A 27,130-nucleotide genomic window follows, 5' to 3' on the forward strand; every position below is an offset into this window, starting at 1 on the left:
GGTTTCATGCATTTGTCTGTGTGTGTGTGTGTGTCTGAATGTGATTGTATTTCGTCATATCGCAAACATTTGTGATATCAGATAGGTTAAGATATTAAAAAGTAATTGGTGATTTTTTCGACAGTGTTGCATGATGGGAATCTAGTGGTTCACTGATATAATCTAGTAAACAAAATAAACTACTTTTTCACCACTCTGTGTGCAAGTGCATTCCTAAACGGCATTTAACGCAGGTCGATGTGATATGATATTATCACAACAAAAAGTGGTTCCCGTTAGCGGAAAATGTTGGCACTGGAGAGACTTGCCCTCCACTAAGCAGAAGAGATACTGTGATCAAGAAGTTGGTTGACCCAGTGTGGGGCTCAGCCATTCCACTCTGGCTGGGCTGACCCCTTTTGAATTTTCCAAATGTGGGAATCTCGAATGCAAAATTTATGGTAGTGGTCGTTTGCAAAATTTATGGTAGTGGTCGTTTGCGCTGTACCCTGATATCTTTGTTAATGATAAACTGTTGCTTGGCGGCAGGCTTAAGGATGACTTGAGTCAACCGACTGTGCTTATGGAGATCTTTGAAGTCAGTTGTGAAAGAGACTTTGTGGACCAATCGAAAGGTGGAAACATTTGTTTGTAGCAAAACATTGTTGGCATTTTGTCTAAACATTATGTTGCGAAATGCAGCATTGTATTTATGCCACGCTGGTACTTCAATCAAGAGATAGTTGAGAAGCCACTCTAACCCCCCCCGGTCATGATGTGTCATACGCGCCCCATGCGCTTCCAATATGAAATTGTCCATACATGCGTTCCTCCTTAGCACAGAACAATGCAATAGGTTTTCAACATCCAGAGCTTTTGTGTATTTATTGTGGCTAGTAGGATAGCTGCATGGGAAACTGTTGCTGATGATGTATTTGTCAGAAGTCATTGTATTTGTCCGTTTTTTCCCACAAGGCTGAAATATGTGCCCTCGCTTAGAAATGTTTGCAAGGTTTGTTTGTATTTCATCCAACTATCTGTGCTAAAAAGTGATGGCTACAGTATATGTAATTTCTTCCACTTTTTGAGTGAGCCAAAGTTCAAGCTGCTTATCTAATTGGTGAGAATGCAATGTCTGTTTATCAGACTCACTTTGACTTTATATGGTGTACCAAGAGATGTACCTTCGCTTACGGCCATACCAGCCTGAATATGCCCGATCTCGTCTGATCTCGGAAGCTAAGCAGGGTCGGGCCTGGTTAGTACTTGGATGGGAGACCGCCTGGGAATACCAGGTGCTGTAAGCCTTTTGTCCACTAGGGGGTGTGGCATTATTTCATCAGCAACACTGCCTTGTAGTAAGCATTTGATGCTGAATTGACTAAATGCAGCTTCTATGGGCTAGTCTCCCCTGCCCTTTTAATACGATCAAAGTTCCTTGTGTTGTCAGGGAGCAACTGCCTTTTATGCATAAGACAAATAAGAATATTGTTACTGAATGCAGCTTGTGTGTGCTCTGTGCTCCCTCGCCCTGTTCAAATGATCAAAGGAAATAATGCTGGTGAGGAGTGGAACTGGACTGGTGTCTGATGGCCCTGTGTTTTCCATGTTGGAATTACAACCCTTCTTTTATGGAGTAAATCAAAAGCACAAGAGAATCTGAGATGTTATCGATAATAAATCAATTGGTTTCATGCATTTGTCTGTGTGTGTGTGTGTGTCTGAATGTGATTGTATTTCGTCATATCGCAAACATTTGTGATATCAGATGGGTTAAGATATTAAAAAGTAATTGGTGATTTTTTCGACAGTGTTGCATGATGAGAATCTAGTGGTTCACTGATATAATCTAGTAAACAAAATAAACTACTTTTTCACTACTCTGTGTGCAAGTGCATTCCTAAACGGCATTTAACGCAGGTCGATGTGATATGATATTATCAGAACACAAAGTGGTTCCCGTTAGCGGAAAATGTTGGCACTGGAGAGACTTGCCCTCCACTAAGCAGAAGAGATACTGTGATCAAGAAGTTGGTTGACCCAGTGTGGGGCTCAGCCATTCCACTCTGGCTGGGCTGACCCCTTTTGAATTTTCCAAATGTGGGAATCTCGAATGCAAAATTTATGGTAGTGGTCGTTTGCAAAATTTATGGTAGTGGTCGTTTGCGCTGTACCCTGATATCTTTGTTAATGATAAACTGTTGCTTGGCGGCAGGCTTAAGGATGACTTGAGTCAACCGACTGTGCTTATGGAGATCTTTGAAGTCAGTTGTGAAAGAGACTTTGTGGACCAATCGAAAGGTGGAAACATTTGTTTGTAGCAAAACATTGTTGGCATTTTGTCTAAACATTATGTTGCGAAATGCAGCATTGTATTTATGCCACGCTGGTACTTCAATCAAGAGATAGTTGAGAAGCCACTCTAACCCCCCCCGGTCATGATGTGTCATACGCGCCCCATGCGCTTCCAATATGAAATTGTCCATACATGCGTTCCTCCTTAGCACAGAACAATGCAATAGGTTTTCAACATCCAGAGCTTTTGTGTATTTATTGTGGCTAGTAGGATAGCTGCATGGGAAACTGTTGCTGATGATGTATTTGTCAGAAGTCATTGTATTTGTCCGTTTTTTCCCACAAGGCTGAAATATGTGCCCTCGCTTAGAAATGTTTGCAAGGTTTGTTTGTATTTCATCCAACTATCTGTGCTAAAAAGTGATGGCTACAGTATATGTAATTTCTTCCACTTTTTGAGTGAGCCAAAGTTCAAGCTGCTTATCTAATTGGTGAGAATGCAATGTCTGTTTATCAGACTCACTTTGACTTTATATGGTGTACCAAGAGATGTACCTTCGCTTACGGCCATACCAGCCTGAATATGCCCGATCTCGTCTGATCTCGGAAGCTAAGCAGGGTCGGGCCTGGTTAGTACTTGGATGGGAGACCGCCTGGGAATACCAGGTGCTGTAAGCCTTTTGTCCACTAGGGGGTGTGGCATTATTTCATCAGCAACACTGCCTTGTAGTAAGCATTTGATGCTGAATTGACTAAATGCAGCTTCTATGGGCTAGTCTCCCCTGCCCTTTTAATACGATCAAAGTTCCTTGTGTTGTCAGGGAGCAACTGCCTTTTATGCATAAGACAAATAAGAATATTGTTACTGAATGCAGCTTGTGTGTGCTCTGTGCTCCCTCGCCCTGTTCAAATGATCAAAGGAAATAATGCTGGTGAGGAGTGGAACTGGACTGGTGTCTGATGGCCCTGTGTTTTCCATGTTGGAATTACAACCCTTCTTTTATGGAGTAAATCAAAAGCACAAGAGAATCTGAGATGTTATCGATAATAAATCAATTGGTTTCATGCATTTGTCTGTGTGTGTGTGTGTGTCTGAATGTGATTGTATTTCGTCATATCGCAAACATTTGTGATATCAGATAGGTTAAGATATTAAAAAGTAATTGGTGATTTTTTCGACAGTGTTGCATGATGGGAATCTAGTGGTTCACTGATATAATCTAGTAAACAAAATAAACTACTTTTTCACCACTCTGTGTGCAAGTGCATTCCTAAACGGCATTTAACGCAGGTCGATGTGATATGATATTATCACAACAAAAAGTGGTTCCCGTTAGCGGAAAATGTTGGCACTGGAGAGACTTGCCCTCCACTAAGCAGAAGAGATACTGTGATCAAGAAGTTGGTTGACCCAGTGTGGGGCTCAGCCATTCCACTCTGGCTGGGCTGACCCCTTTTGAATTTTCCAAATGTGGGAATCTCGAATGCAAAATTTATGGTAGTGGTCGTTTGCAAAATTTATGGTAGTGGTCGTTTGCGCTGTACCCTGATATCTTTGTTAATGATAAACTGTTGCTTGGCGGCAGGCTTAAGGATGACTTGAGTCAACCGACTGTGCTTATGGAGATCTTTGAAGTCAGTTGTGAAAGAGACTTTGTGGACCAATCGAAAGGTGGAAACATTTGTTTGTAGCAAAACATTGTTGGCATTTTGTCTAAACATTATGTTGCGAAATGCAGCATTGTATTTATGCCACGCTGGTACTTCAATCAAGAGATAGTTGAGAAGCCACTCTAACCCCCCCCGGTCATGATGTGTCATACGCGCCCCATGCGCTTCCAATATGAAATTGTCCATACATGCGTTCCTCCTTAGCACAGAACAATGCAATAGGTTTTCAACATCCAGAGCTTTTGTGTATTTATTGTGGCTAGTAGGATAGCTGCATGGGAAACTGTTGCTGATGATGTATTTGTCAGAAGTCATTGTATTTGTCCGTTTTTTCCCACAAGGCTGAAATATGTGCCCTCGCTTAGAAATGTTTGCAAGGTTTGTTTGTATTTCATCCAACTATCTGTGCTAAAAAGTGATGGCTACAGTATATGTAATTTCTTCCACTTTTTGAGTGAGCCAAAGTTCAAGCTGCTTATCTAATTGGTGAGAATGCAATGTCTGTTTATCAGACTCACTTTGACTTTATATGGTGTACCAAGAGATGTACCTTCGCTTACGGCCATACCAGCCTGAATATGCCCGATCTCGTCTGATCTCGGAAGCTAAGCAGGGTCGGGCCTGGTTAGTACTTGGATGGGAGACCGCCTGGGAATACCAGGTGCTGTAAGCCTTTTGTCCACTAGGGGGTGTGGCATTATTTCATCAGCAACACTGCCTTGTAGTAAGCATTTGATGCTGAATTGACTAAATGCAGCTTCTATGGGCTAGTCTCCCCTGCCCTTTTAATACGATCAAAGTTCCTTGTGTTGTCAGGGAGCAACTGCCTTTTATGCATAAGACAAATAAGAATATTGTTACTGAATGCAGCTTGTGTGTGCTCTGTGCTCCCTCGCCCTGTTCAAATGATCAAAGGAAATAATGCTGGTGAGGAGTGGAACTGGACTGGTGTCTGATGGCCCTGTGTTTTCCATGTTGGAATTACAACCCTTCTTTTATGGAGTAAATCAAAAGCACAAGAGAATCTGAGATGTTATCGATAATAAATCAATTGGTTTCATGCATTTGTCTGTGTGTGTGTGTGTGTGTCTGAATGTGATTGTATTTCGTCATATCGCAAACATTTGTGATATCAGATAGGTTAAGATATTAAAAAGTAATTGGTGATTTTTTCGACAGTGTTGCATGATGGGAATCTAGTGGTTCACTGATATAATCTAGTAAACAAAATAAACTACTTTTTCACCACTCTGTGTGCAAGTGCATTCCTAAACGGCATTTAACGCAGGTCGATGTGATATGATATTATCACAACAAAAAGTGGTTCCCGTTAGCGGAAAATGTTGGCACTGGAGAGACTTGCCCTCCACTAAGCAGAAGAGATACTGTGATCAAGAAGGTGGTTGACCCAGTGTGGGGCTCAGCCATTCCACTCTGGCTGGGCTGACCCCTTTTGAATTTTCCAAATGTGGGAATCTCGAATGCAAAATTTATGGTAGTGGTCGTTTGCAAAATTTATGGTAGTGGTCGTTTGCGCTTTACCCTGATATCTTTGTTAATGATAAACCGTTGCTTGGCGGCAGGCTTAAGGATGACTTGAGTCAACCGACTGTGCTTATGGAGATCTTTGAAGTCAGTTGTGAAAGAGACTTTGTGGACCAATCGAAAGGTGGAAACATTTGTTTGTAGCAAAACATTGTTGGCATTTTGTCTAAACATTATGTTGCGAAATGCAGCATTGTATTTATGCCACGCTGGTACTTCAATCAAGAGATAGTTGAGAAGCCACTCTAACCCCCCCCGGTCATGATGTGTCATACGCGCCCCATGCGCTTCCAATATGAAATTGTCCATACATGCGTTCCTCCTTAGCACAGAACAATGCAATAGGTTTTCAACATCCAGAGCTTTTGTGTATTTATTGTGGCTAGTAGGATAGCTGCATGGGAAACTGTTGCTGATGATGTATTTGTCAGAAGTCATTGTATTTGTCCGTTTTTTCCCACAAGGCTGAAATATGTGCCCTCGCTTAGAAATGTTTGCAAGGTTTGTTTGTATTTCATCCAACTATCTGTGCTAAAAAGTGATGGCTACAGTATATGTAATTTCTTCCACTTTTTGAGTGAGCCAAAGTTCAAGCTGCTTATCTAATTGGTGAGAATGCAATGTCTGTTTATCAGACTCACTTTGACTTTATATGGTGTACCAAGAGATGTACCTTCGCTTACGGCCATACCAGCCTGAATATGCCCGATCTCGTCTGATCTCGGAAGCTAAGCAGGGTCGGGCCTGGTTAGTACTTGGATGGGAGACCGCCTGGGAATACCAGGTGCTGTAAGCCTTTTGTCCACTAGGGGGTGTGGCATTATTTCATCAGCAACACTGCCTTGTAGTAAGCATTTGATGCTGAATTGACTAAATGCAGCTTCTATGGGCTAGTCTCCCCTGCCCTTTTAATACGATCAAAGTTCCTTGTGTTGTCAGGGAGCAACTGCCTTTTATGCATAAGACAAATAAGAATATTGTTACTGAATGCAGCTTGTGTGTGCTCTGTGCTCCCTCGCCCTGTTCAAATGATCAAAGGAAATAATGCTGGTGAGGAGTGGAACTGGACTGGTGTCTGATGGCCCTGTGTTTTCCATGTTGGAATTACAACCCTTCTTTTATGGAGTAAATCAAAAGCACAAGAGAATCTGAGATGTTATCGATAATAAATCAATTGGTTTCATGCATTTGTCTGTGTGTGTGTGTGTGTGTCTGAATGTGATTGTATTTCGTCATATCGCAAACATTTGTGATATCAGATAGGTTAAGATATTAAAAAGTAATTGGTGATTTTTTCGACAGTGTTGCATGATGGGAATCTAGTGGTTCACTGATATAATCTAGTAAACAAAATAAACTACTTTTTCACCACTCTGTGTGCAAGTGCATTCCTAAACGGCATTTAACGCAGGTCGATGTGATATGATATTATCACAACAAAAAGTGGTTCCCGTTAGCGGAAAATGTTGGCACTGGAGAGACTTGCCCTCCACTAAGCAGAAGAGATACTGTGATCAAGAAGGTGGTTGACCCAGTGTGGGGCTCAGCCATTCCACTCTGGCTGGGCTGACCCCTTTTGAATTTTCCAAATGTGGGAATCTCGAATGCAAAATTTATGGTAGTGGTCGTTTGCAAAATTTATGGTAGTGGTCGTTTGCGCTTTACCCTGATATCTTTGTTAATGATAAACCGTTGCTTGGCGGCAGGCTTAAGGATGACTTGAGTCAACCGACTGTGCTTATGGAGATCTTTGAAGTCAGTTGTGAAAGAGACTTTGTGGACCAATCGAAAGGTGGAAACATTTGTTTGTAGCAAAACATTGTTGGCATTTTGTCTAAACATTATGTTGCGAAATGCAGCATTGTATTTATGCCACGCTGGTACTTCAATCAAGAGATAGTTGAGAAGCCACTCTAACCCCCCCCGGTCATGATGTGTCATACGCGCCCCATGCGCTTCCAATATGAAATTGTCCATACATGCGTTCCTCCTTAGCACAGAACAATGCAATAGGTTTTCAACATCCAGAGCTTTTGTGTATTTATTGTGGCTAGTAGGATAGCTGCATGGGAAACTGTTGCTGATGATGTATTTGTCAGAAGTCATTGTATTTGTCCGTTTTTTCCCACAAGGCTGAAATATGTGCCCTCGCTTTGAAATGTTAGCAAGGTTTGTTTGTATTTCATCCAACTATCTGTGCTAAAAAGTGATGGCTACAGTATATGTAATTTCTTCCACTTTTTGAGTGAGCCAAAGTTCAAGCTGCTTATCTAATTGGTGAGAATGCAATGTCTGTTTATCAGACTCACTTTGACTTTATATGGTGTACCAAGAGATGTACCTTCGCTTACGGCCATACCAGCCTGAATATGCCCGATCTCGTCTGATCTCGGAAGCTAAGCAGGGTCGGGCCTGGTTAGTACTTGGATGGGAGACCGCCTGGGAATACCAGGTGCTGTAAGCCTTTTGTCCACTAGGGGGTGTGGCATTATTTCATCAGCAACACTGCCTTGTAGTAAGCATTTGATGCTGAATTGACTAAATGCAGCTTCTATGGGCTAGTCTCCCCTGCCCTTTTAATACGATCAAAGTTCCTTGTGTTGTCAGGGAGCAACTGCCTTTTATGCATAAGACAAATAAGAATATTGTTACTGAATGCAGCTTGTGTGTGCTCTGTGCTCCCTCGCCCTGTTCAAATGATCAAAGGAAATAATGCTGGTGAGGAGTGGAACTGGACTGGTGTCTGATGGCCCTGTGTTTTCCATGTTGGAATTACAACCCTTCTTTTATGGAGTAAATCAAAAGCACAAGAGAATCTGAGATGTTATCGATAATAAATCAATTGGTTTCATGCATTTGTCTGTGTGTGTGTGTGTGTGTCTGAATGTGATTGTATTTCGTCATATCGCAAACATTTGTGATATCAGATAGGTTAAGATATTAAAAAGTAATTGGTGATTTTTTCGACAGTGTTGCATGATGGGAATCTAGTGGTTCACTGATATAATCTAGTAAACAAAATAAACTACTTTTTCACCACTCTGTGTGCAAGTGCATTCCTAAACGGCATTTAACGCAGGTCGATGTGATATGATATTATCACAACAAAAAGTGGTTCCCGTTAGCGGAAAATGTTGGCACTGGAGAGACTTGCCCTCCACTAAGCAGAAGAGATACTGTGATCAAGAAGGTGGTTGACCCAGTGTGGGGCTCAGCCATTCCACTCTGGCTGGGCTGACCCCTTTTGAATTTTCCAAATGTGGGAATCTCGAATGCAAAATTTATGGTAGTGGTCGTTTGCACTTTACCCTGATATCTTTGTTAATGATAAACCGTTGCTTGGCGGCAGGCTTAAGGATGACTTGAGTCAACCGACTGTGCTTATGGAGATCTTTGAAGTCAGTTGTGAAAGAGACTTTGTGGACCAATCGAAAGGTGGAAACATTTGTTTGTAGCAAAACATTGTTGGCATTTTGTCTAAACATTATGTTGCGAAATGCAGCATTGTATTTATGCCACGCTGGTACTTCAATCAAGAGATAGTTGAGAAGCCACTCTAACCCCCCCCGGTCATGATGTGTCATACGCGCCCCATGCGCTTCCAATATGAAATTGTCCATACATGCGTTCCTCCTTAGCACAGAACAATGCAATAGGTTTTCAACATCCAGAGCTTTTGTGTATTTATTGTGGCTAGTAGGATAGCTGCATGGGAAACTGTTGCTGATGATGTATTTGTCAGAAGTCATTGTATTTGTCCGTTTTTTCCCACAAGGCTGAAATATGTGCCCTCGCTTTGAAATGTTAGCAAGGTTTGTTTGTATTTCATCCAACTATCTGTGCTAAAAAGTGATGGCTACAGTATATGTAATTTCTTCCACTTTTTGAGTGAGCCAAAGTTCAAGCTGCTTATCTAATTGGTGAGAATGCAATGTCTGTTTATCAGACTCACTTTGACTTTATATGGTGTACCAAGAGATGTACCTTCGCTTACGGCCATACCAGCCTGAATGCGCATTTCCTGATTGGAGAAGTGACGACAGGTGCGAGTGTCTGAGCTGTGAGTGAGTGTTTGCTGGAGAGTGTTTGCTCGAGAGCTATTTTTGTTAATTAATTGGTTTTTGCAATATAATTTATTATTTTCTTCAGTTGAATAGTTTTAAGTTTGGTTAGTCTTCCCCCTTGCAGTTTTTCTGCTTGGGGGAGAGTTTTTTGGATTCATTTTTTTACTATGACGGACAACATGGAAAAGACAAACGGAATGGACAAAGACAACGAAAAAGCAGCAACGGAAGAAAAATGAAGATAAAGAAGGAATGAAATATGGAAAGAATACTACGGTGGCAATTGAGTTGGAAGGAGAAGACAAGGTGACGACAATGGAACTACTAAGAGCAATTAAGGAGGTGTGTGGAGAGGTGGTGGGATGCCGAATGAAAGGGAGAAAGAAGTACGAAATTACAATGAGAAATGAAAAAGGAAAAGAACGGTCTAATGGATGGATTGCGAATAAAGGACACAAAGATTCTGGCGAGAGATATTAATGTGAAGGAATTGGTGGTGTCTTTATGAATCTCCCAGTTATACTGTAGAAGATGGTGTAATACTGGGCAAGCTGAGTAGCTGGGGAGTGGCGGCCGTCTCGGAGATAAGGAGGAGAGTTTGGCCAGGAACGGAGGTGGTTGATGGGACACGTTTCTGCAAAGTCAAGTTTACAGAAAAAGTGACATCATTACCTTATTCTACAAGAATTGAGACGTTGGAAGGAGCGGAATATTTCAGAGTCATTCATGACAAACAGGTCAGAGTGTGTCGGTTGTGCATTCAACCCGGGCACATAGTGAAAGACTGCCCGGAATTTAAGTGTTTTAAGTGTGGCAATCAAGGACACTATGCGAGAGAATGTGATGGAGAGAAGGAAAGGAATTTTTGTGGTGGATGTAGAAAGAGATTGGCGGAGTGCAACTGTGGAGAGGATCGAGCTGAAGAGGGGAGTCAAACAATACTAGAGGAAGCAGTAGTATTGTCGCAAGAAGGAGAAGAAGATGGTGGAGAAGACGTGGTGGAAGGTGGAGAGACGGAGGAAGGAAGAAGGAAGAAGGACCAGAAGATAAATGAAATTGGGAGCAGTATGGACTCGGAAATAAGAAGAGGGAGGTTTCAGGAGGAGGGGGGGAGTGGACTGGGGGGAAGCACGGGGGACTCACAGGTTTTGGGGGAAAGCACAGCACTATCAAGTACCTCGGGGGGTGAAGAAATGGAGAGGGTTTTGGGTTTGAGGACAATAACGGAGGCGGAGATGAGCACGGGGAGCACAAAGGCGACTGTACATGAGATGGAGACAAGCACGGGGAGCACAGCGATGACGGTGGCAGAAACAGAGATGAATATGGGGAGCACAACGGAGGTGGATGCCAAGAGTGGGTGTTGGCTGGATAGCATGGACTTGGAGGAGATATCGGACACAGATGATGGGGAAAAGATGGAAAGAACGAGGGAAGGATACAGGAAGAGGAAAGCGGTGGGAAGAGGGGGAGAGAAAGGGTGGAAGAGGAAAGAAACTGGATAACAGGTAGAGGAAAATGAAATTATATTTTATCATTTTATTATTTATTAGAATGGTAAATATAATGTCAATAAATGCAAATGGATTGAGGACAATGGGAAAATTTAATAGAATAATAAAAATGAAGAAGTCAGATATTTTATGTATTCAAGAGACGCACTGGGATAATGTATGTGTTTTAGAAGTAAAAAAATATGGAGGGATTTTATTTATGTAAACAACGGCAGAGGGAATTCAAGTGGGGTTGCTATTTTATTGAGGAGGGATGTGGTGGATAATGTGAAACAGATATATAATGATAATAATGGGAGGATTTTAATTGTAGATTTTGAATATATGAGTATGGTTTTTAGAATTATAAATATTTATGCGCCTAATACTGAAATAGAGCGCAAAGATTTATTTTTAGAAATAGGGAAATGGTGTGAGGGAAACTGTATTGTAGTTGGGGATTTTAATGTTAAAATGGATAGACTGGATATGACAAGAGGAGCTATTTTTAGAAGTGATGTATCTAGGGGGGTTTTAAAGAAGATGATGTTAGAAAAAGGAATAATTGATATATGGAGAGAGGAAAATCCAGAAAAAAGAGAATTTTCTAGAAGGCAGGTGGTTTTAGGGGATTTGAAACAAACGAGGATAGATCTGGTTTTAGTAAAAGAAGGTTTAAGGAATTTTATGAAAGATATTAAGTATGTTTTTACAACTTTTAGTGATCATGCAGGTTTAACATTTTCAGGTGGGATTAGATAAGGAAAGAACAGGGGGTGGAATATGGTGTATGAATGCAGGGTATTTGGGAGATGAGGAATATGGGAAACAACTTAAATCTTTGATAGCATGTGAAATGGAGGATAAGCAGAAAGAGAATGATAAGTGTTCATGGTGGGATAAGGTTAAGGAAAAAATAAAAGTTTTTAGTATAGGATATGCAAGGAAAAAGAGAGGTAGGAATGAAAAGAGAAGAAAATGAGTTGAGGGCTAAATTGGATAAAGAAATGAGGAAGTGTGACAGTGAACCTAATTATAATATAGGAAAGTTTTTGGAATTAAAAGCACAATTGACTAAATATGAAATAGATAAGTGTAAGGGTGCAATTATAAGAAGTAAGGCAAAGTATGTTTTGGAGGGGGAGAAATGTACTTCATTTTTTCTTGGTTTAGAGAAGAATAAACAGAGGAGAACATATATTAGAGAGATCGAAAATATAAAGGGTGAAGTTGTCAATGATTATGTAGAGGTTTTAGAAACAGTGCAGAATTTTTATAAGGATTTATTTAAGAAAGGGGAGGTGGATGAGGGGTGTGTAAAGGAGATATTGGATAGTGTGGATGTGCAAATTAATGTAGAAGATAAACAAATGTGTGATGGGAAGATAACATTGACTGAAGTTAAAGATGCGATTAAGGGTTTACAAGTAAATAAGAGTCCTGGAGTAGATGGAATAATTGCAGAGTTTTATAAAATATATGCCAGTTTTTTAGCACCTATTTTATTGGAAGTTTATCAATATATGGAGGATAATGATAGTATTTCTGAATCTATGGTGACAGGGCTGATAACGATTTTATATAAAAATAAGGGGAGTAAATTAAAATTGGAGAATTATAGGCCAATTAGTTTATTAAATTCGGATTATAAGATTTTAGCAAAGATACTGGCAAATAGAATGAAACAAGTTTTAAATGATATTATAGCACCTACACAGAATTATAGTGTGCCTGGTAGAGATATTGCGGATACAATTAATACAATTAGAGATGTGATAAATAAAATGAATCATGATAAGATGGGGGGAATTGTTTTAAGCATAGATTTAAATAAAGCTTTTGATAGGGTGGAACATGATTTTATGTTTAGGGTAATGGATAAATATGGTTTTGGTAATAGAATAATAGGATGGATAAAATTATTATATAAGAAGGCAAAAAGTAGGGTGAAATGTAATGGGGTTTTAACCGATTCTTTTATTCTTGAGAGATCTGTGAGACAGGGGTGTCCTTTATCAGCTTTATTATTCGTTTTATCGGTAGAACCTTTAGCAGCATTTCTTAAAAGAGATAATCTTATAAATTGTGTAGAGACTCCGCAAGGAGGTTTTAGTTTGATACATCAATACGCAGATGATACCACTATAACAGTTAGAGATGAGGGTAGTGTAAAAAGGGTGATGGAGTGTTTTAAAGTATATGGACAAGCATCGGGTGCAAAGGTTAACATGGAGAAGTCAGTAGTAATGTATATTGGGAAGATTAATGAGGGGAATTTTCCTTTTAAAGTGGTTAAAGATTATTTTAAGGTATTAGGAGTGTTTTTAGGGGTGAAAGAAATGGAAGCTAGGGATTTGACATGGAGTGGTGTAATAAATAAAGTTAGAAAGGTGGTAAATATGTGGAGGGGGAGGTCTTTGAAATTAAAAGGGAAAGTAATTGTCATAAATTCATTGTTGATGTCAATATTTATTTATGTAATGAATGTTTTGGATATGCCAGAATGGGTTTTATCTGAAATGAATAAAATTGTAGTTGATTTTTTATGGGAAGGGAAGGGGGTGAGAATAGCTTTTAAAACTTTGATTGCAGGTTATGAGGAGGGGGGTTTGAAGTTGGTAGATTTAAGTGTAAGGAAAACAGCAATTAGAGTAAAAATGGTACGGAAATATTTATTTGGTGAATTGGATTATGGGTGGAAAAGGTTTTTTAAAGAGTATTTGCAGGAGGTTGGGAGGATGGGGGACAATGGTTTATTGATGAGTATGAAGAAGGAAATGTTAAGTAATATACCTTTGTTTTACAGAGAAGTGTTTGAGGCTTGGGGGCGGTTTTTACCAAATATTTATTATGAATGTACCAGTTTAGAAAATATTTTAAATCAGCCGATATTTTTAAATCCAAAGATAAAGTGCAATAATATGATGTTGTTTTGTAAATATTTTATGAGGGCTGGGATGAGGCAGATAGGTGACATAGCATATGAGGTAATTCCTGGGTTTCTTCCATTTCAGGCTATATATGACAATGTGGTTGAAGTAGATGAAGAAATAAGTAAAACTACTGTGGAGAATATGTACAAGAAAATATTAGGATGTATTCCCGGGGAGTGGGTGATTTTAATAAACAAAGAGGTGGTCAAAAGATCTAGGGCTTTACCAGTTTTATATTATGAAAGTAATGGGGAGAAACATGATTTATCAGGGCTAAAAGTTAAAATGGTTTATAGAAAATGTATTTTAAAAGAGATAAAAAGTCCTGCTGCGGAGAAAGTGTGGTCTAGGGTGTTTCCAAACATGGATGTAAAATCAATATGGAAGAATGTAAATGTAAAATATAATTTTATAGAATGTGAAGACAATGATTTTAAATTGAAACATAATAGGATTTTTACAAATGTGGTTTTGCATCAAATAAATAGGGATATTAAAAGAGAATGCGATATTTGTGGTACGGGGGTGGAAAATTTGATGCACTTTTTTATTGAATGTAGTAGGTTGAAAGACTTTCACGAGTTTTTAAAAGGGCTTTTAGTAAAACATTGGGGAGAAGAGATTTTTACTGGGGTGGAGTGGAGGAGGTTGTTTCTTTTTGGTGTAAATGGGAAAAGTAAAGTTTTAAATTTTAATTTGGTGAATTTTATACTAAGTCATTCAAGATATGCGATAAGATTAAGAAGAAATTTAGGTCATTATGAAGGGAAAATTGTGAGTGTGGAAGGTTTTTTTAGGAGCATATTAGAGAGAGATATAGAGATAATATATAGATACGGTGGAGGAAATTTTGAAAAATTATTTGTGTGGGGGAGTACTTTTATTGAAATTCTGTCAAATGGGAAACTTGTATTTCATTATTAAGTGGATTTAGTGGATGATTGTGTTTTTTAATAGGTTTTATTTTATTTATTTTTTATTTTTTGATTTTGTAAAAGGATGAATTGTTCATCCTTTTTTATTATTGATTGAATGTTGTAAATATTATGTGTTTTTTCATAATAAAAGATAAAAAAAAAAAAAAAAAAAAAAATACGCCCGATCTCGTCTGATCTCGGAAGCTAAGCAGGGTCGGGCCTGGTTAGTACTTGGATGGGAGACCGCCTGGGAATACCAGGTGCTGTAAGCCTTTTGTCCACTAGGGGGTGTGGCATTATTTCATCAGCAACACTGCCTTGTAGTAAGCATTTGATGCTGAATTGACTAAATGCAGCTTCTATGGGCTAGTCTCCCCTGCCCTTTTAATACGATCAAAGTTCCTTGTGTTGTCAGGGAGCAACTGCCTTTTATGCATAAGACAAATAAGAATATTGTTACTGAATGCAGCTTGTGTGTGCTCTGTGCTCCCTCGCCCTGTTCAAATGATCAAAGGAAATAATGCTGGTGAGGAGTGGAACTGGACTGGTGTCTGATGGCCCTGTGTTTTCCATGTTGGAATTACAACCCTTCTTTTATGGAGTAAATCAAAAGCACAAGAGAATCTGAGATGTTATCGATAATAAATCAATTGGTTTCATGCATTTGTCTGTGTGTGTGTGTGTGTGTCTGAATGTGATTGTATTTCGTCATATCGCAAACATTTGTGATATCAGATAGGTTAAGATATTAAAAAGTAATTGGTGATTTTTTCGACAGTGTTGCATGATGGGAATCTAGTGGTTCACTGATATAATCTAGTAAACAAAATAAACTACTTTTTCACCACTCTGTGTGCAAGTGCATTCCTAAACGGCATTTAACGCAGGTCGATGTGATATGATATTATCACAACAAAAAGTGGTTCCCGTTAGCCGAAAATGTTGGCACTGGAGAGACTTGCCCTCCACTAAGCAGCAGAGATAATGTGATCAAGAAGTTGGTTGACCCAGTGTGGGGCTCAGCCATTCCACTCTGGCTGGGCTGACCCCTTTTGAATTTTCCAAATGTGGGAATCTCGAATGCAAAATTTATGGTAGTGGTCGTTTGCGCTTTACCCTGATATCTTTGTTAAGGAAGTCCCCCCTCAATTGTACAAAATAACATGGCAACTTATTGGCACCGAGCGGACCATATACACGATGGGATTGTGTGGGATTTCACATTACATCCGGCGCTGTTTCGTCCAAAGTTGATGACAAATGCCATATTGTAAATGAGCTGTGTAACACCCCAAAAATCCTATAGTGGGCGAGTGTGTTCCATCTTAATTTTTCATAGGCTTACTGTAACGCAAGTCAAGACCCAAGAGTCATATTTTGAAATTTTGAAATTTTGAAAGTTTTGGCAAAAACTTATCACCCCCTTAAAAAAGTGCTTTCTGGACCGTTTTTCGAAATTCTTTCGATTTTTATGTCAATTACACATGTGTAAGAACTGTATGAAAATACTTTTGTCAAATTTTATTAACATAATTTTTTTTACATTTTTATTTGGACTTAAGGAATATGTTTTGTGCATTTGGAATGTGATTTCTTAGGAAGTCAAAAGTCAAAAGTCAAAAATGTCAAAAATTTGGAAAAAACGTATCACCCCCTTTAAAAAAGTGCTTTCTGGACCGTTTTTCGAAATTCTTTCGATTTTTATGTCAATTACACATGTGTAAGAACTGTATGAAAATACTTTTGTCAAATTTTATTAACATAATTTTTTGGACATTTTTATTTGGACTTAAGGAATATGTTTTGTGCATTTGGAATGTGATTTCATAGGAAGTCAAAAGTCAAAAGTCAAAAATGTCAAATATTTGGAAAAAATTTATCACCCCCTTTAAAAAAGTGCTTTCTGGACCGTTTTTTGAAATTCTTTCGATTTTTATGTCAATTACACATGTATAAGAACTGTATGAAAATACTTTAGTCACATTTTACTGTCATAATTTTTTAGAAATGTTTACTTGTACTTAAGGAATATGTTTTGTGCATTTGCAATCTGATTTAATACGAAGTCAAAAATGTGAATAAATTAGAAAAAACGTATCACCCCCCAAACCTCCATAAATCACTCAGGCCAGCACCCATTGATTTGGGGCCGTAGTATAGTGCTCCCATGGACGTCTGGATGACACCTAAAAGCATTTAAAACCGTTTTGAAAAATGACGCCTGGTAACCCAAAACATGAAACATAGAATATTTTTTGACTTTGTTTGGAAACCTCCATAAATCACTCAGGCCGTACCCCATTGACTCGAGAAGAAAAAACATAAAATATTTTCCAGAAAAAAAACAGAATATTTTCTGAGTTTTTGTGAAAACCTCCATAAAACACTCAGGCCAGCCCCCATTGATTTTTGGCCGTAGAATAGTGCTCCCAGAGCGGGTATGGAGATCTGGATGCTCCCTAAACGCAATTTCAACCATCTTGAAACATGGCACCTGGTAACCCCAAAAAAATACCAGGTGCACGAACAGTTTGGACTTGTGTGTGTGTGTGTGAGCTTTTCTTTGACATCTGTTTAGAGAAATGACTGATTTACAGTTCATGAAGGTTGCCTAATCACACACTTAAAGTTTTGGAAAGATCTGACTTTTTTAACCCTTTGAAACAGCACCTATGACCCCATTTTAAGGCACTTCCGGTTGGCACAGGAAGCTATAAGTAAATACCTATCCTGATCGGGGTATGCTTTTACAGAATCCTGAGTTTTAAGTCTATACGTTAAGAACTGACTGATTTACAAAGGGTTGAATGCACTATATATCACAAACTGCTGGTTGGGTATGGCAAAACACTTTTAGGGTGATTTTATCACTTCCGGTTGCTCCAGGAAGCTTAGAATCAACACAGGTAGACCTCATAGTGGCTTGATGGATTGTCATTGAAGACAGGTTCATAAGACATTCATAACCCACATAGGGTTTATTTAAAGAATGCACGTTACATTTGCATATGATTCAACAGTGAAAAACATCACATCATATTGCAAACATAACACACTGTTGAATCATATTGCAAACACACACTGTTACATTTGCAATATGATGTGTTGAATCATATTGCAAACATAACACACACTGTTACGTTTGCAATATGATGTGTTGGATCATATTGCAAACATAACACACACTGTTACATTTGCAATATGATGTGTTGAATCATATTGCAAACATAACACACACTGTTACGTTTGCAATATGATGTGTTGAATCATATTGCAAACATAACACACACTGTTACATTTGCAATATGATGTGTTGAATCATATTGCAAATCTAACGTGCATTTGCAATATGATGTGATGTTGAATCATATTGCAAATGTAACGTACATTCTCTTAAATACTTTAGAAATGCAAAAGTCAACGTCCTGATGACCTCAGGATGGCCGGGCAGTGATAGTGGTTCCTCTCCATCGCTCGTTGTGTTAAATTTCATCATGTCGCTTTTTGTGATGGTACCCCCCCGTTGAAACATATTGCAAATGTACAAAAGTCAAGTAGCAAGTCGGTGTCCATCAGTCAATTAGATATATTCAGACACCAAACTGATACCATCTGACACCAAACTCACTTTTACCAACTCCTTTAGAAGCCAACTATCACATATTTCAGAGCAGGCCCAAAATTCACAGCGCCTTCTATTTAAACCATAATAAAACAAATAATACGTAGTTATGTTCTAGCTGCGGGTCCAATATTCACATTATGTTTAGCCCTATGTGAGGCGACCTGGAATCCCAAGTTTCGGCTCGATAGGTCATTCGGTGCCCGAGCAAAACCCTAATTGGTGCTGAAAATCCACTTTTTTCCATGCCTTGCTACGGGGTGCTTGAATGAGCAATCGGACAGAATCGTTGAGGTCCATCTCTATGGACCGAGCCGGTTTCAATGCACCTAGTCTTGAGACTCTGGGACTTTTCTAAATGTCGCCAGTTTCGTTGAGCTCAAAATGAATTGAAAACATTGCAAATACACGAGGCTGTTTATCGGTCTGAGAACCTTCTAGAGCCACATAACTCACCGTGCACAATCGACCTGAGGTCTAGAACAGGTTTGTAAAGTTTCAGAACTCTAGGTCTGACGGTTCTTTAAAAGTTGGAACAAAACTAACTACTACAGGCATTGTCTGCCTCTTAACCCCTCAGTGTGTCCCTCCATCATTTCTGTGTGGGTGTGTTTTTTTTTTTTTTTAAATCTGATGGGATGAATGACTGATTTACAGTTCAGGAGGGTTGTCTATTCACATATATGAAGTTTTGGAAAGATTTGACATTTTTATCCCTTTGAAACAGCCCATTTGACACCAATTAAGGCACTTCCGGTTTGCACAGGAAGCTAAAAGTAAACACTTATCATTACTGGAGTATGCTTTTACAGAATCCTGAGTTTTATGTCTGTATGTTAAAAATTGACTGATTTACATAGGGCTGAATGCACTATTTCTCTCAAACTGCAGGTTGGCTATGGCAAACACTTTTAGGGTGATTTAACCACTTCCTGTTGCTCCAGGAAGCTTAGAATCGACACAGGTAGACCTCATGGTGGCCTGATGGACTGACATCAAAGACAGGTTCATAAGACATTCATAACCCACATAGGCTTCAGGTTGAATTGAGAGGTGCAGTCAATGTATTCCTATGGAGCGACATGTCATTGTAAATTGTTTGATGTAAACACCAGCTTTTAACTGTTAAGGGTTAATGCCACAAGGTCAAGGTTAGGCTTGCACAGATCGGGAGGACCTTAAGAACATTCCTGAGGTGAAATTGTGCTTCTAACCTTAACGGTTCTCTCTCTGTCTCCCAAAAGCAAATAAAATTGACATGAGGTCAAAAGGTCATTTGGGTCCATTTTCTTGTAACGGTCGCTGCGCTCAGACCGAGCGAGCTACGGTCAAGCGGGGCATCTCGTTGAACTCGGCACGGCCTGGAGATAATAGTCATGCCATTGCAGGCTTTGTGTGTCTTTAAGCACCGTACTTTTTCACTCCATCCTTCCTTTTTGTGTGTGTGTGTGTTTGTGTGAGAGAGCTTTTCTTTGACATCTGTTGGGAAAAATGACTGATTACACTTCATGAGGGTTGTCTAATCACACAAGTGAAGTTTTGAAAAGATTTGACCTTTATTACCCTTCAAACCTGACCCTATGCACCATTTTAAGGTACTTCCAGTTGACATAGGAAGCTGAACGTGAACACATACCCTCCTTGGGGTAGGCTCTTATTTAATATTGAGTTTTAAGTCTTTATGTTAAGAACTGACTTATTAACAGAGGGTTAAATGAGTGTGTGTTACTTCATAAAATCACATAAAATCACAGAATTCTCGCAGAGCTTCGAGACCCACTTTAAAAATGTTCGTGTGAACAAACTGCAACTGGATCTGTGAATTTTTTGAAAAAAAAATTCCTCTTCGTGAACATCACCAAATGGACAATGTACGATTTCTCTTAAATTACGATAGATAAACGGCTGGTTCTTTTTTTCCTGACACCGTATGCTTATGTACTTTGACGTGAAGCGGTCAAATTGCACCCTACTTTGCGTTTTTGACCTTTAATCCCAGAAAAATGGCCATAACTCAAAAAGCGCAGAGGCCTCGACGCCATCTTGTTCGGGGCCAACTTCCCTTTACTCCAAACCTACGCTCGCCGAGTTTCGTCTTCGAAATATTTTCCGTTTAGGAGAAAAGGCCGCGCTCGTTTGCCCCGTGTTCGTGCGCCTGCAATATGATTTATTTGCCCCCTTGTGGGAATTTTCGAGAATGCGGAGTCCAAGTCAAAAATTTGTTATTTTTATAAAACGGTGACCGAACGTCCGAGACGATTTCTTCGATGACTTCCTGAAAGAGCTCCCCCCCGCCCTCGGCCCGACGCCGTCCGCGATTTTCTGAGACGAAGTCGGACGTCTAGTAAGGGACCGTACATTCGCAATGGGAGAATCTTCACCGATCATATGGCTCCCGTCTCACACTTCCCTTAAGGTATGTTAATGATAAACTGTTGCTTGGCGGCAGGCTTAAGGATGACTTGAGTCAACCGACTGTGCTTATGGAGATCTTTGAAGTCAGTTGTGAAAGAGACTTTGTGGACCAATCGAAAGGTGGAAACATTTGTTTGTAGCAAAACATTGTTGGCATTTTGTCTAAACATTATGTTGCGAAATGCAGCATTGTATTTATGCCACGCTGGTACTTCAATCAAGAGATAGTTGAGAAGCCACTCTAACCCCCCCGGTCATGATGTGTCATACGCGCCCCATGCGCTTCCAATATGAAATTGTCCATACATGCGTTCCTCCTTAGCACAGAACAATGCAATAGGTTTTCAACATCCAGAGCTTTTGTGTATTTATTGTGGCTAGTAGGATAGCTGCATGGGAAACTGTTGCTGATGATGTATTTGTCAGAAGTCATTGTATTTGTCCGTTTTTTCCCACAAGGCTGAAATATGTGCCCTCGCTTAGAAATGTTTGCAAGGTTTGTTTGTATTTCATCCAACTATCTGTGCTAAAAAGTGATGGCTACAGTATATGTAATTTCTTCCACTTTTTGAGTGAGCCAAAGTTCAAGCTGCTTATCTAATTGGTGAGAATGCAATGTCTGTTTATCAGACTCACTTTGACTTTATATGGTGTACCAAGAGATGTACCTTCGCTTACGGCCATACCAGCCTGAATGCGCATTTCCTGATTGGAGAAGTGACGACAGGTGCGAGTGTCTGAGCTGTGAGTGAGTGTTTGCTGGAGAGTGTTTGCTCGAGAGCTATTTTTGTTAATTAATTGGTTTTTGCAATATAATTTATTATTTTCTTCAGTTGAATAGTTTTAAGTTTGGTTAATCTTCCCCCTTGCAGTTTTTCTGCTTGGGGGAGAGTTTTTTTTGGATTCATTTTTTTACTATGACAACAACATGGAAAAGACAAACGGAATGGACAAAGACAACGAAAAAGCACAACGGAAGAAAAAGGAAGATAAAGAAGGGATGAAATATGGAAAAGAATATACGGTGGCAATTGAGTTGGAAGGAGAAGACAAAGTGACGACAATGGAACTACTAAGAGCAATTAAGGAGGTGTGTGGAGAGGTGGTGGGATGCCGAATGAAAGGAGAAAAGAAGTACGAAATTACAATGAGAAATGAAAAAGGAAAAGAACGGTTAATGGATGGATTGCGAATAAAGGACACAAAGATTCTGGCGAGAGATATTAATGTGAAGGAATTGGTGGTGTCTTTTATGAATCTCCCAGTTTACGTAGAAGATGGTGTAATACTGGGCAAGCTGAGTAGCTGGGGAGTGGCGGCCGTCTCGGAGATAAGAAGGAGAGTTTGGCCAGGAACGGAGGTGGTTGATGGGACACGTTTCTGCAAAGTCAAGTTTACAGAAAAAGTGACATCATTACCTTATTCTACAAGAATTGAGACGTTGGAAGGAGCGGAATATTTCAGAGTCATTCATGACAAACAGGTCAGAGTGTGTCGTTTGTGCATTCAACCCGGGCACATAGTGAAAGACTGCCCGGAATTTAAGTGTTTTAAGTGTGGCAATCAAGGACACTATGCGAGAGAATGTGATGGAGAGAAGGAAAGGAATTTTTGTGGTGGATGTAGAAAGAGATTGGCGGAGTGCAACTGTGGAGAGGATCGAGCTGAAGAGGGGAGTCAAACAATACTAGAGGAAGCAGTAGTATTGTCGCAAGAAGGAGAAGAAGATGGTGGAGAAGACGTGGTGGAAGGTGGAGAGACGGAGGAAGGAAGAAGGAAGAAGGACCAGAAGATAAATGAAATTGGGAGCAGTATGGACTCGGAAATAAGAAGAGGGAGGTTTCAGGAGGAGGGGGGGAGTGGACTGGGGGGAAGCACGGGGGACTCACAGGTTTTGGGGGAAAGCACAGCACTATCAAGTACCTCGGGGGGTGAAGAAATGGAGAGGGTTTTGGGTTTGAGGACAATAACGGAGGCGGAGATGAGCACGGGGAGCACAAAGGCGACTGTACATGAGATGGAGACAAGCACGGGGAGCACAGCGATGACGGTGGCAGAAACAGAGATGAATATGGGGAGCACAACGGAGGTGGATGCCAAGAGTGGGTGTTGGCTGGATAGCATGGACTTGGAGGAGATATCGGACACAGATGATGGGGAAAAGATGGAAAGAACGAGGGAAGGATACAGGAAGAGGAAAGCGGTGGGAAGAGGGGGAGAGAAAGGGTGGAAGAGGAAAGAAACTGGATAACAGGTAGAGGAAAATGAAATTATATTTTATCATTTTATTATTTATTAGAATGGTAAATATAATGTCAATAAATGCAAATGGATTGAGGACAATGGGAAAATTTAATAGAATAATAAAAATGAAGAAGTCAGATATTTTATGTATTCAAGAGACGCACTGGGATAATGTATGTGTTTTAGAAGTAAAAAAAATATGGAGGGATTTTATTTATGTAAACAACGGCAGAGGGAATTCAAGTGGGGTTGCTATTTTATTGAGGAGGGATGTGGTGGATAATGTGAAACAGATATATAATGATAATAATGGGAGGATTTTAATTGTAGATTTTGAATATATGAGTATGGTTTTTAGAATTATAAATATTTATGCGCCTAATACTGAAATAGAGCGCAAAGATTTATTTTTAGAAATAGGGAAATGGTGTGAGGGAAACTGTATTGTAGTTGGGGATTTTAATGTTAAAATGGATAGACTGGATATGACAAGAGGAGCTATTTTTAGAAGTGATGTATCTAGGGGGGTTTTAAAGAAGATGATGTTAGAAAAAGGAATAATTGATATATGGAGAGAGGAAAATCCAGAAAAAAGAGAATTTTCTAGAAGGCAGGTGGTTTTAGGGGATTTGAAACAAACGAGGATAGATCTGGTTTTAGTAAAAGAAGGTTTAAGGAATTTTATGAAAGATATTAAGTATGTTTTTACAACTTTTAGTGATCATGCAGGTTTAACATTTTCGGTGGGATTAGATAAGGAAAGAACAGGGGGTGGAATATGGTGTATGAATGCAGGGTATTTGGGAGATGAGGAATATGGGAAACAACTTAAATCTTTGATAGCATGTGAAATGGAGGATAAGCAGAAAGAGAATGATAAGTGTTCATGGTGGGATAAGGTTAAGGAAAAAATAAAAGTTTTTAGTATAGGATATGCAAGGAAAAAGAGAGGTAGAATGAAAAGAGAAGAAAATGAGTTGAGGGCTAAATTGGATAAAGAAATGAGGAAGTGTGGTAGTGAACCTAATTATAATATAGGAAAGTTTTTGGAATTAAAAGCACAATTGACTAAATATGAAATAGATAAGTGTAAGGGTGCAATTATAAGAAGTAAGGCAAAGTATGTTTTGGAGGGGGAGAAATGTACTTCATTTTTTCTTGGTTTAGAGAAGAATAAACAGAGGAGAACATATATTAGAGAGATCGAAAATATAAAGGGTGAAGTTGTCAATGATTATGTAGAGGTTTTAGAAACAGTGCAGAATTTTTATAAGGATTTATTTAAGAAAGGGGAGGTGGATGAGGGGTGTGTAAAGGAGATATTGGATAGTGTGGATGTGCAAATTAATGTAGAAGATAAACAAATGTGTGATGGGAAGATAACATTGACTGAAGTTAAAGATGCGATTAAGGGTTTACAAGTAAATAAGAGTCCTGGAGTAGATGGAATAATTGCAGAGTTTTATAAAATATATGCCAGTTTTTTAGCACCTATTTTATTGGAAGTTTATCAATATATGGAGGATAATGATAGTATTTCTGAATCTATGGTGACAGGGCTGATAACGATTTTATATAAAAATAAGGGGAGTAAATTAAAATTGGAGAATTATAGGCCAATTAGTTTATTAAATTCGGATTATAAGATTTTAGCAAAGATACTGGCAAATAGAATGAAACAAGTTTTAAATGATATTATAGCACCTACACAGAATTATAGTGTGCCTGGTAGAGATATTGCGGATACAATTAATACAATTAGAGATGTGATAAATAAAATGAATCATGATAAGATGGGGGGAATTGTTTTAAGCATAGATTTAAATAAAGCTTTTGATAGGGTGGAACATGATTTTATGTTTAGGGTAATGGATAAATATGGTTTTGGTAATAGAATAATAGGATGGATAAAATTATTATATAAGAAGGCAAAAAGTAGGGTGAAATGTAATGGGGTTTTAACCGATTCTTTTATTCTTGAGAGATCTGTGAGACAGGGGTGTCCTTTATCAGCTTTATTATTCGTTTTATCGGTAGAACCTTTAGCAGCATTTCTTAAAAGAGATAATCTTATAAATTGTGTAGAGACTCCGCAAGGAGGTTTTAGTTTGATACATCAATACGCAGATGATACCACTATAACAGTTAGAGATGAGGGTAGTGTAAAAAGGGTGATGGAGTGTTTTAAAGTATATGGACAAGCATCGGGTGCAAAGGTTAACATGGAGAAGTCAGTAGTAATGTATATTGGGAAGATTAATGAGGGGAATTTTCCTTTTAAAGTGGTTAAAGATTATTTTAAGGTATTAGGAGTGTTTTTAGGGGTGAAAGAAATGGAAGCTAGGGATTTGACATGGAGTGGTGTAATAAATAAAGTTAGAAAGGTGGTAAATATGTGGAGGGGGAGGTCTTTGAAATTAAAAGGGAAAGTAATTGTCATAAATTCATTGTTGATGTCAATATTTATTTATGTAATGAATGTTTTGGATATGCCAGAATGGGTTTTATCTGAAATGAATAAAATTGTAGTTGATTTTTTATGGGAAGGGAAGGGGGTGAGAATAGCTTTTAAAACTTTGATTGCAGGTTATGAGGAGGGGGGTTTGAAGTTGGTAGATTTAAGTGTAAGGAAAACAGCAATTAGAGTAAAAATGGTACGGAAATATTTATTTGGTGAATTGGATTATGGGTGGAAAAGGTTTTTTAAAGAGTATTTGCAGGAGGTTGGGAGGATGGGGGACAATGGTTTATTGATGAGTATGAAGAAGGAAATGTTAAGTAATATACCTTTGTTTTACAGAGAAGTGTTTGAGGCTTGGGGGCGGTTTTTACCAAATATTTATTATGAATGTACCAGTTTAGAAAATATTTTAAATCAGCCGATATTTTTAAATCCAAAGATAAAGTGCAATAATATGATGTTGTTTTGTAAATATTTTATGAGGGCTGGGATGAGGCAGATAGGTGACATAGCATATGAGGTAATTCCTGGGTTTCTTCCATTTCAGGCTATATATGACAATGTGGTTGAAGTAGATGAAGAAATAAGTAAAACTACTGTGGAGAATATGTACAAGAAAATATTAGGATGTATTCCCGGGGAGTGGGTGATTTTAATAAACAAAGAGGTGGTCAAAAGATCTAGGGCTTTACCAGTTTTATATTATGAAAGTAATGGGGAGAAACATGATTTATCAGGGCTAAAAGTTAAAATGGTTTATAGAAAATGTATTTTAAAAGAGATAAAAAGTCCTGCTGCGGAGAAAGTGTGGTCTAGGGTGTTTCCAAACATGGATGTAAAATCAATATGGAAGAATGTAAATGTAAAATATAATTTTATAGAATGTGAAGACAATGATTTTAAATTGAAACATAATAGGATTTTTACAAATGTGGTTTTGCATCAAATAAATAGGGATATTAAAAGAGAATGCGATATTTGTGGTACGGGGGTGGAAAATTTGATGCACTTTTTTATTGAATGTAGTAGGTTGAAAGACTTTCACGAGTTTTTAAAAGGGCTTTTAGTAAAACATTGGGGAGAAGAGATTTTTACTGGGGTGGAGTGGAGGAGGTTGTTTCTTTTTGGTGTAAATGGGAAAAGTAAAGTTTTAAATTTTAATTTGGTGAATTTTATACTAAGTCATTCAAGATATGCGATAAGATTAAGAAGAAATTTAGGTCATTATGAAGGGAAAATTGTGAGTGTGGAAGGTTTTTTTAGGAGCATATTAGAGAGAGATATAGAGATAATATATAGATACGGTGGAGGAAATTTTGAAAAATTATTTGTGTGGGGGAGTACTTTTATTGAAATTCTGTCAAATGGGAAACTTGTATTTCATTATTAAGTGGATTTAGTGGATGATTGTGTTTTTTAATAGGTTTTATTTTATTTATTTTTTATTTTTTTATTTTGTAAAAGGATGAATTGTTCATCCTTTTTTATTAT

General features: G+C 38.7%; 5 non-coding genes and 7 pseudogenes across 5 annotated transcripts; all 12 read left to right on the forward strand.

The window, feature by feature from the left end:
* The first annotated feature begins 311 nt into the window (after positions 1-311).
* LOC120035991 lies at positions 312-461 on the forward strand (annotated as a pseudogene).
* Positions 462-1,167: 706 nt separating this feature from the next.
* On the forward strand, positions 1,168-1,286 carry LOC120035983. Its single transcript, XR_005474381.1, has one exon. It is a non-coding gene; the product is annotated as a 5S ribosomal RNA (ribosomal RNA).
* A 691-nt stretch (positions 1,287-1,977) lies between these two features.
* On the forward strand, positions 1,978-2,127 carry LOC120035992 (annotated as a pseudogene).
* Positions 2,128-2,833: 706 nt separating this feature from the next.
* LOC120035990 lies at positions 2,834-2,952 on the forward strand. The gene has a single exon (XR_005474384.1). It is a non-coding gene; the product is annotated as a 5S ribosomal RNA (ribosomal RNA).
* Positions 2,953-3,643: 691 nt separating this feature from the next.
* Positions 3,644-3,793, forward strand: LOC120035993 (annotated as a pseudogene).
* Positions 3,794-4,499: 706 nt separating this feature from the next.
* On the forward strand, positions 4,500-4,618 carry LOC120035999. Its single transcript, XR_005474387.1, has one exon. It is a non-coding gene; the product is annotated as a 5S ribosomal RNA (ribosomal RNA).
* A 693-nt stretch (positions 4,619-5,311) lies between these two features.
* LOC120035987 lies at positions 5,312-5,461 on the forward strand (annotated as a pseudogene).
* A 706-nt stretch (positions 5,462-6,167) lies between these two features.
* Positions 6,168-6,286, forward strand: LOC120036000. Its single transcript, XR_005474388.1, has one exon. It is a non-coding gene; the product is annotated as a 5S ribosomal RNA (ribosomal RNA).
* Positions 6,287-6,979: 693 nt separating this feature from the next.
* On the forward strand, positions 6,980-7,129 carry LOC120035988 (annotated as a pseudogene).
* Positions 7,130-7,835: 706 nt separating this feature from the next.
* On the forward strand, positions 7,836-7,954 carry LOC120036001. Its single transcript, XR_005474389.1, has one exon. It is a non-coding gene; the product is annotated as a 5S ribosomal RNA (ribosomal RNA).
* Positions 7,955-8,647: 693 nt separating this feature from the next.
* LOC120035986 lies at positions 8,648-8,801 on the forward strand (annotated as a pseudogene).
* Positions 8,802-15,862: 7,061 nt separating this feature from the next.
* Positions 15,863-16,012, forward strand: LOC120035994 (annotated as a pseudogene).
* Positions 16,013-27,130: the final 11,118 nt, after the last annotated feature.

This window comes from Salvelinus namaycush, unplaced genomic scaffold, assembly GCF_016432855.1.
Source record: "Salvelinus namaycush isolate Seneca unplaced genomic scaffold, SaNama_1.0 Scaffold1176, whole genome shotgun sequence".
NCBI lineage: Eukaryota > Metazoa > Chordata > Actinopteri > Salmoniformes > Salmonidae > Salvelinus > Salvelinus namaycush.